Raw genomic sequence first — 9,179 nt, forward strand, 5'->3', positions numbered from 1 at the left:
GCTATATTTTCACACTTAAAACAATAATTTGGTATTCCTCTTGTACCATTGTCCTCTTTTATGCTAAGAAATAAGTCACCTGGCAGTTCTCTCCCGAGTGGTTCCACTGCTGCCAGCATTAAGTCTGAGTATGATTCAGTGGGCTATATAACACTTTTAATTGTCAGGAAATTACTTGTCTTTAAAAGTTTTGGTTCAATATACTTACCTGTTGTTCAAAAATAGCCTTAAACCTATACACCTTTTTTTTTCTTTAGTAAGTTTCAGGAGGGTGTACTCATTTTTGCAACACAACATTTGATCACTTTGATAAGAAAATCTTATTTAGCTGAATAATTTTGGCATTCTTCTTTGGTAATTGATCAAGCAGTCTTGTTGGAACATTACATCTCCAAAGAACCCTAACATGTCTTCTAAGTAAAGAGTAATTGCTGAATTTGTTAAGTTTTAGAGGGGGTGTACTCATTTATGCTGTGCACGGTGTTTCTTTAAATATCTTTATAGCGGCGTCGCTAGAGCCCATTTTATATGGGACATGAGTCTCAGTGAAATACTGCAATGCTTTTTTTTTTAATGATTCAGTATACATTATTTAGTGTAAAAAAAAGCAGTATCAGAAATGTTGTTCAAAATGGTGATTCTGAACATCAGAGAGCTTTAAGTGAAATATGACAGTGTACTTCCTTTTTCACAGAGGAATTATTTATGCCTCAACACGGGTTATTAATACTGATAAGCTCATGATCTGACCAAATATCCACAGTCTGCCAACATAATGGAAAGAGATTCCACTTTAACCGAAATGACTCACATAAGAACAAAAATATAAGCAAAACCGAAAGAAAATATCTCTTTAACCTCACCAGTAGCTGTTTTTGAAGGCTGACAGCCTTGCTGAATGCATGCAGTTAAGGTGAAAAACTGAACGACTCCTTGATTATGGTTTTTGGTGGAAATCAAAGCATAGACTCTCACATAATGTCAGTACTGACATATTCTGAAATGCCACAAGTGCTTTCAACATGAGCAGAGAAAGATCAAGAAGTGTTCCTTCATCATGGAAAAAGGAAGGTGATTCACTGTCCAGTCAAAACAGAGTTTCTGTCCAGACAGAGATAAACAGAATTGACCAACACTACAGGAATGAAAGGGAAGTTCACGCAATAGGAGTCTTGAATCAAGAACATTCTCAGACAAGGTTAAATGTCAATGTTGAATAGGCTCCAGTGAAGTTTTTCTTCAAATTATATGTTTTTACAAAATATAGGCGACCAAGAGGCCACGTAATTCATGTATGTGAGTGTGGGCACAGCTGACTCATTGATCCAGGAATACAGACTCACCTTTAGAGCTGTGACCAGAGGAGGGGATACGCTGTGTGGGCTTCTTGTGACTCACCAGACTATCAAAGAATTACCAGAGCGCAACGCTCTTTTTAGATAAAGCGTGTGTGTGAATACGAGTCACCATTTAGCAGAGGCTTTTCATCTGGAATATAAGGATATCCCATGTTTTCACAAATTATTTCAAGGAGCACTTTACAATAAAGTCCCATTAATTAACATTAGTTGCAAACATTACCTAAAAACGAGCAATACATTTGTGACAGTATTTATTAATCTTTTTTAACATCCATTAATAAAAATACAACATTGTTAATTCATGTTAACTCGGGTACATTAAATAACACATACTTTTAATCTGAATAATGTATTAGTAAATATTGGAATAGATTAAGAAGTATTTTTCATTGTTAGTTAATGTTAAAGGAATAGTTCACCCAAAAATGAAAATTTGCTGAAAATGTACTCACCCTCAGGCTATCCAAGATGTAGATGAGTTTTTTCTTTATCAGAACAGATTTGGAGAGATTTAGCATTATAATTATCATTATTATTATTATTATCGTTTAGCAAATTTAGCATTTGCTTACCAGTGGATCCTCTGTAGTGAATGGGTGCCGTCAGAATAAGAGTCCAAACAGCTGATATAAACATCACAATAATCTATAAGTAATCTACATGACAAGTAGTCCATCAACTAAGGTCTTGTACAGCAAAAAGCTGCATGCTTGTTATAAATTCACCATGTTTTAACTCTAAACAATCGCTTCTGGCAAAATAATGTTGCTTTGTTCAGTGAAAATTTGTCTCGTCTGAATCAGGAGAGAAATATGCACAAATCAAGCACCATTTACAAGCGAAAACAGTACAAACAGTTTTAAAGAAATATGTCAGTGAGGACAACATCCCCTATGTTATTATAGATTATGGACTATGATGGATTTATTTCTTACAAACATGTTTTGATTAGCTGTTTGGACTCTCATTCTGACGGCACCTATTCACTGCAGAGGATCTATTGGTGAGCAAGTGATGTAATGCTAAATTTCTCCAAATCTGTTCTGATGGGGGGGAAAAAAAAACTTTTGGACATCCTGTACATTTTCAGGAAATTTAAATTTTTGTCTGAACTATTCCTATACCTAATATAGTTAAATAAAGTTTAAAGTGTTAGCATTATTTCTTTTACTCAAATCTCTCATGATAAAATGTATTATGAGGTGCTGATTTCACACTACAATTTGTAAGCACGGAAATGTAAGCATGAAGGTCCACCCCTAAGCCCATCCCTAAACCTGACCGTCAATGGAGCATAAGCAGTACAAAAACATACAAAAGGGATTTCATATGAATTAGCCACAAATTCACCAAAATGTAGTTACGAATTGCCATGAGAGTGTGTTGGTTATTGTATGGATGTAATGCATTGCTTGACTTTTTAAGGTATTGTGAGTAGTACAATTACCTACCTGGACAATTCAAGTGGATTATGTCTAAAATAACCAAATAATAATCAGATTTTACTGTATATTCTAACACAAAGTTTTCCAAAGGTAGAATTTGAAGGCTTCAATCCTGATATGACAACTGTTGTAAAAGCTTAATTAATCCTAAAAACCTAATTTAACTGATGGCAGAAATTTAAGGCAGCATCACATGATGTGAGAGAAATGTTGGTTAGAAATCGACTTTTATTTCATCCAATACTGAGTAGTATTGGTAGTAGTATTTTTTTTTTTTTTGAAGTAATCAAAATGAGTTACCAAATATTTGTGTTTGCTCTGTATTTTTATGCTTATTATATCATGTTAGCATTAAACTTTACTTGCTTATGAGGTTGTATGACAGTTAGGATTTTTCCTTAAAAGCTGACTGTATAATTATTAAACATATATGGTATTGTATTAATTGAGAAACTACATGGAATGGCTGTACTTTAGAAAAATTATTTGTCACAGTCCAAGACTGTTTACGCATAATTTCTGCATAAAATGTGATTAACAGTCATTAAAAAAAAAAAAAACTGACCAGTTACAACATCTGCAGTTTTCATGACTTTCAAAAACGGAAAAAAATAAATAAATAAATAGAGAGACTGATAACGGCAGTCAGTAGAGAGAACGATGTCAAATTTGCCATCTCTCCCATAGACGCTGTATTAGAAACACCCTTGCATTAGTGTTTTTTGTAATTTGATGCAAAGGTAATATAATACAAAGTATAGTGTTATAAATGTACATATATATAACTCCCTAGTCTTGCTTCTGGGTTTATTATAAATTGACTATTTATAACAAACTTGAGCAATTTTACTGTACTTAGTATTGAGTACTTTATACTTCAAGCGTACTGCAAAAAATATGCGCGATGTTACAGTCACTGCCCTTGCCCTCCAGAATAAAAGAGAACATCCAAATTCGAGTGAAGGGATTTGTGGAATATATATATATATATTAAAAAAAAAAGAAAATACAAAAGGAGTTACGATGCTGATGACCGTTGAAATGCGTCATCACAGTCTTGTGAAAAGGGTCCATTGTCTTTGATTGCATTTCAATAAAATTTACAGTATAACGCATCTCAATTTTGTTTAAAGCATCATAATAATTTTGAGTAGTTTCCAAGGTCAAGAGGCACAATCACAATCTAGGATGTGGCCTAGGTGATGGCATAGTTTTTTTCCCCCTCAGCTTTTTCTCTGCTTGTGGTCTACATGGCGGTTGTTCAGCCTGGATTCATTAGCTAACATAATTTGAATTGTAATTTATTTTGTAGTAATGTACTAATATGATGTGAGGTCCAGTTACCAGCGTGACACTAAAACACGTTGTAGTAATGGCTACTTTTTAAATTAAGTACATGTCAGAGGCCATACTTTTTTACTTTAACTTGAGTAAAAAAGTGTAGTCAGTACTTCAACGTTTACCAGAGTCTTTTTAAACACGAGTATCTGTACTACTACTTGAGTGAAGGATGTTTGTACTTTCACCATCGCTGCCTACATTTATAACAGTTTAATCTAAACTCGATGATTAGACCAGGGTAACTGCTTTGTAAACATACAGCAAAATGACTTATAAAACCACTAACTAATAGACTAATCATGAAATTTTTTTTTTTTACCTACTTACCTTTTTTTGTAATAAAAAAGTTAAGAAAATTAATTATAAAAGATATTCAGTATAATACGAGTTAAAAGAAACAAATTCACCTGGTTTGGCGTTCATGAAAGGTTATTTAAGCCTATTTGACCCCTAAGACAAGGAAGGTTAGAAAACATTAAATACTATGGAATGACCGTCACGCTCCCACATATTTTCTTAGTTACTCAACGGCGCTATCTAGTGAAATTGCATGTTGCTCTGCACATTTTGTATGTCTTTCTTATCTGCAGTCAGTGTAGTGTAGTTCTGTTCCGTCTGTTCCTTTGATCACAAACAATACTGAGGCCACAAGAGTTTACAAAAAGCTGGAAGATGACGGCTAAAAAAAATTCACTTTCAGCACAACCATTCTGGTTAGATACTACACAGGAAACAGTTCTGATGCCAAACAGCAGTGTAACATATGCATGATGTAAGTGCCATACGGTTGATGAGTTCATTTCAAGTTCACTTCCAGTCCTCAATTTTGCCTTGTAACATATTGAAAGAAAAGATACTCCATAGTAATTTGGTTTCCCCTGGAATATGCAGTGCAGCAGTGATGGTGTCTTTGGTAGCTCACAGCTTTTGTGCGGCATCCTTGGGCAGAGTGCTGGCTGTGGAGTCATTTTTCATGTCCGACTGGTAAGCAGGGTTGTCGTAGGGGTGCACGCTCTCCTTTAGGTTGTGGGTGTCATAGCGGGGGATACGGATTGAGTTCATGACTGAGATTTGCTTACCGTCTTTCTTGGTACAGCTGGATGGACAAGATTCAGTAATTTGTTAGAAAAATGAATTACATCTGGACCATTAAGAAATAATATATGACAATAAAAATAATATATGTATACAAGTGTGATTTACTCACCAGGTTATGCAAAGCATGATGAGGAAAAGAAGTAAAAGCAGAGCCGCAGCCACACATAGGATGGTAGTAATAACAACCATGGCACCAGATCTCGCACTCAGACCATCATTAATGATGTGAAGGTTTAGTACTCTATGAATAGATTATTAAGATATCTATTAACTCCAACAGCTATTAGGATGACTCCAATATGACTTAGCAATAATTCTAATGATTTGATATGAATTCTTACATTTGGGAAGAGTAATGTTGACAGACCAGTTCGACGAATTAACAAGAGTCCCATTAGTATTGATTAGAAGAGATTAGAAGATACTTGAAACTAAGTGAGAAATAGTTTCAATACATTAAAAGCAAACACAAGTCTAGTGTTTAAGAAGTTACTGAAACTGCAGTCAAAACACCCTTTTGACTATGTAAAATAGTTTGGGGAAAAAATACTATGGAAGTCAATGGTACCCATCAACTGTTCGGATACTAACATTTTTCGAAATATCGTCTTTCGTGTTCAACAGAAGTTAGAAACTCATACAGGTTTGGAACAAGTAAAGGGTGAGTAAATGATGACAGAATTGTCATTCTGGAAGTGAATTACTCCTTTAAGATGAAAATGACGTGAAATTAGCATTATAACAAGTAGATGGCAGCAGAGTATCACTCATTAGCTCAGTTGCCATTTCAACTCCCTAGTCTTGCTTCTGGGTTTATTATAAATTGACTATTTATAACAAACTTGAGCAATTTTACTGTACTTAGTATTGAGTACTTTATACTTCAAGCGTACTGCAAAAAATATGCGCGATGTTACAGTCACTGCCCTTGCCCTCCAGAATAAAAGAGAACATCCAAATTCGAGTGAAGGGATTTGTGGAAACTGTGGTTCCTAATTATTGTGATCCAACATTTGGCTCGCATTTCAGGATGAAAAGACAAACATTTCAGGTGAAGGATAATCCACTTCTTACCTCCGAGACTGTGTTATGATCTATATGACCTTATTATTTTTATTGTGAGTATTAGGCTTATCATTATTGCTGATCACTGTTGTTGTGCTATGATATTGTAATATTTACCATTATATAATCAGAGGAGTATAGAAAAGTTTATGAAAGTGTCACTCCACAATGCAATAGCAAAATATATAAATATGTATAGTATTTTTATGTTACATTAATCAGTGTCTAGCACACCTTCCTAAGGAAAGGATATGGACCAGAAGACATTGCAATTACTAAATGATATTTAGACAGACTTAAAGAAGTTCCAGATCTATACATGTGCTCTTATTATTTCAGTTATTTTGCCTTTAATGTAAATAAACATGTGCAAACAATATACTTGCTCTTGTGAATTTATTTTGATGTTAATTACATTGTGCAAGCTGCCTCTTTAATACCGCGTGGTTTTTTGACATTTTTGACACCCACCAAACAAGAGAAAACGTATCTCAAACCCCGTTGCACACCGTATCCAGGAAACATGTCGTTCAACCCGGAAACCGTAGCAAAACAGTGCACACCAGTTTGAGCTTGAACTTGCCCCTGAGTTTGACAGTTGACCGGAAATGACTGAGCAGTACCCGTGCTCGTGCAAATAGTCCATTCGCAGACTTGCCACATGTATGTTCTGTTTTGTTCTAGTATCCCTTGGTTCCTGTGTTTAATTTGACTTTGAGTTTCCTTTGTTCCCCTGACGTGACAAAACTAAAATTTTGCACCTTTGAAGTGAAAAAATTGTGTGCAAAAAAAGATAATTGACAGTATGTCAACATTTACCACTGTTCAGTGAATGTTTTGGTGAAAATACCATCATTTCAATAGAAATCCACGCAATCAGGAATTTGGTGTGAGGGTGAAATATACTGGCTTGCAAATTTGGCATTGGGTCTAGTTGGTCATGCAAATTTCAACAGAAACGGCTTAGTTTAAAAGTAACTTCTGTGTGAGTGGTAATTTATACATTACAGCAGGGGTTTTCAACCTTTTAGGACATGTGCCCCCCCAAGTTGGTCTAACTTAACTCGCGCCCCCGCCCCCATTACTGTAGTCACACCGCTTATAAGGATACTTGTCAAGACAGCCATTGGTATTCACCTGCTGTCTGAGAAGGCTATCTGTTTGTGCACTTCAGGTGTGTGAGCGGTGCGCATAGATACTAGAGGTCTGCACGGGCTTTAAACTGAAGCCCGAACCCGACCCGTACCCGAGATCGTCTGACCTGGCCCGGCCCGAGCAGTACAGTTAATTTTAGAGCCCAAACCCGAATTTTTTATACTTTTTTTTCACTAAGAATAGCCAATTTTAAAATGCTGTATTTCACGATTGCATGCAACGGTCAGTAAACAAATAAAGAAACAGAATCATTAAGGCTCGGCCAGTTCACAAGGCAAAAGAAAAAATACCAGTTATGAAAGTTTCTGAACATCAGGTGCCTCGGTCACATAAATTCTGAGTTTTTGAATGGTTGTATACGACAACACGATAATTCATCGTGCAAATTATGGTCATTTTCGTCAGTCAAGGCTCGTTAGCATTCGGCCTGCTTTAAATCAGACATGCAGTGCGGTTAGATCGCATTTATTTGAATTCATTATTTATATAATAATTTATTTGAATTAGCGAGAGAGAGAGAGAGTTTAGAACCGCCCCTGGTATAGCATGCGTAATTATACTGAAACATAAATATATAACCAGTTTACCTGATTAAATGTGATGGCTGAGCCTGTTTCTGACATGCCAATCCCTAGTTGGATTTCCGACACGGCTAATCGTAAATCATCTTACACTGTCACTAAGCGTGACCAGGGTTGCCAGGTTTTCACAACAAAACCCGCCTACTCAAAACTAGCCCAAAACTACAAAACGCGGCATGCGGGAAAACCGCGGACTTGGCAACACTGAACGTGACTGATACTCGATTCAACGCTGCTCTAACTGTCGACTAGCAGTGGGAGTCAGATTTCCCCCTAGTGGATGACTAAAGATTTGTTAACTCATATTCATAAATTCTCACAGGAACATCTCTGAATTAACTGATGCTCGCGCCCCCCTTGACAGCTGCTGGCGCCCCCCTTGGTCGCGTCATTGCACACGATGGTGATGCTCCAAGCATATCAGGCTGACCTGCTGAAAGACCTGGATAAAGGAGGTCCAGGTCTGAGCCCGAACAACCCAGGGGTCCTGGCCTGTCTCGGTTTGAGGATCAGAGACGGGCACAGAAGGCTAGTGTCGCGGCTCGCGCTCCTCCCCTGCCCGTGGGTAGGGATAGGAAGAATCGCGGGTCAAAGGAAGGTAGGTAAAAGACCTAAGGGATGTGATCCAGACAGGGCATCAGCGCTTTTGTCCAGATCAGAGTGACACCTCAGTATCCACTCATTTCCTTCGGGGGTCTGCCCTTATCATCCCCTTCCTAATTCCCCTGTAACCACCATCTCCACCTGACCGAGGTTAGGTGGGAATTTCCTGCATTACAGTCTCCTATGCTGGACCTATGATGTTTGGTTGGTTCTATGGCTTCATAGTGACCACCTTACTGATGGTCCGGACCAGAGGCTTCTTCGGACAGGGCTCCGACGTGGGAACCATGGTGTGTGAGTACGATCCATTTCTAAATATATACAGTGGGTACGGAAAGTATTCAGACCCCCTTAAATTTTTCACTCTTTGTTATATTGCAGCCATTTGCTAAAATCATTTAAGTTAATTTTTTTTCCTCATTAATGTACACACAGCACCCCATATTGACAGAAAAACACAGAATTGTTGACATTTTTGCAAATTTATTAAAAAAGAAAAACTGAAATAACACATGGTCCTAAGTATTCAG

General features: G+C 36.9%; 1 pseudogene; it reads right to left on the reverse strand.

Annotated features, from left to right (window-relative positions):
• Nucleotides 1-5,065: 5,065 nt before the first annotated feature.
• The window catches only part of LOC107561574 (uncharacterized), an 8,320-nt pseudogene continuing 4,206 nt past the window's right edge, over nt 5,066-9,179 (reverse strand).

Source organism: Sinocyclocheilus grahami, unplaced genomic scaffold, assembly GCF_001515645.1.
Source record: "Sinocyclocheilus grahami isolate Dianchi unplaced genomic scaffold, SAMN03320097.WGS_v1.1 scaffold781.1, whole genome shotgun sequence".
NCBI classification, from domain to species: domain Eukaryota; kingdom Metazoa; phylum Chordata; class Actinopteri; order Cypriniformes; family Cyprinidae; genus Sinocyclocheilus; species Sinocyclocheilus grahami.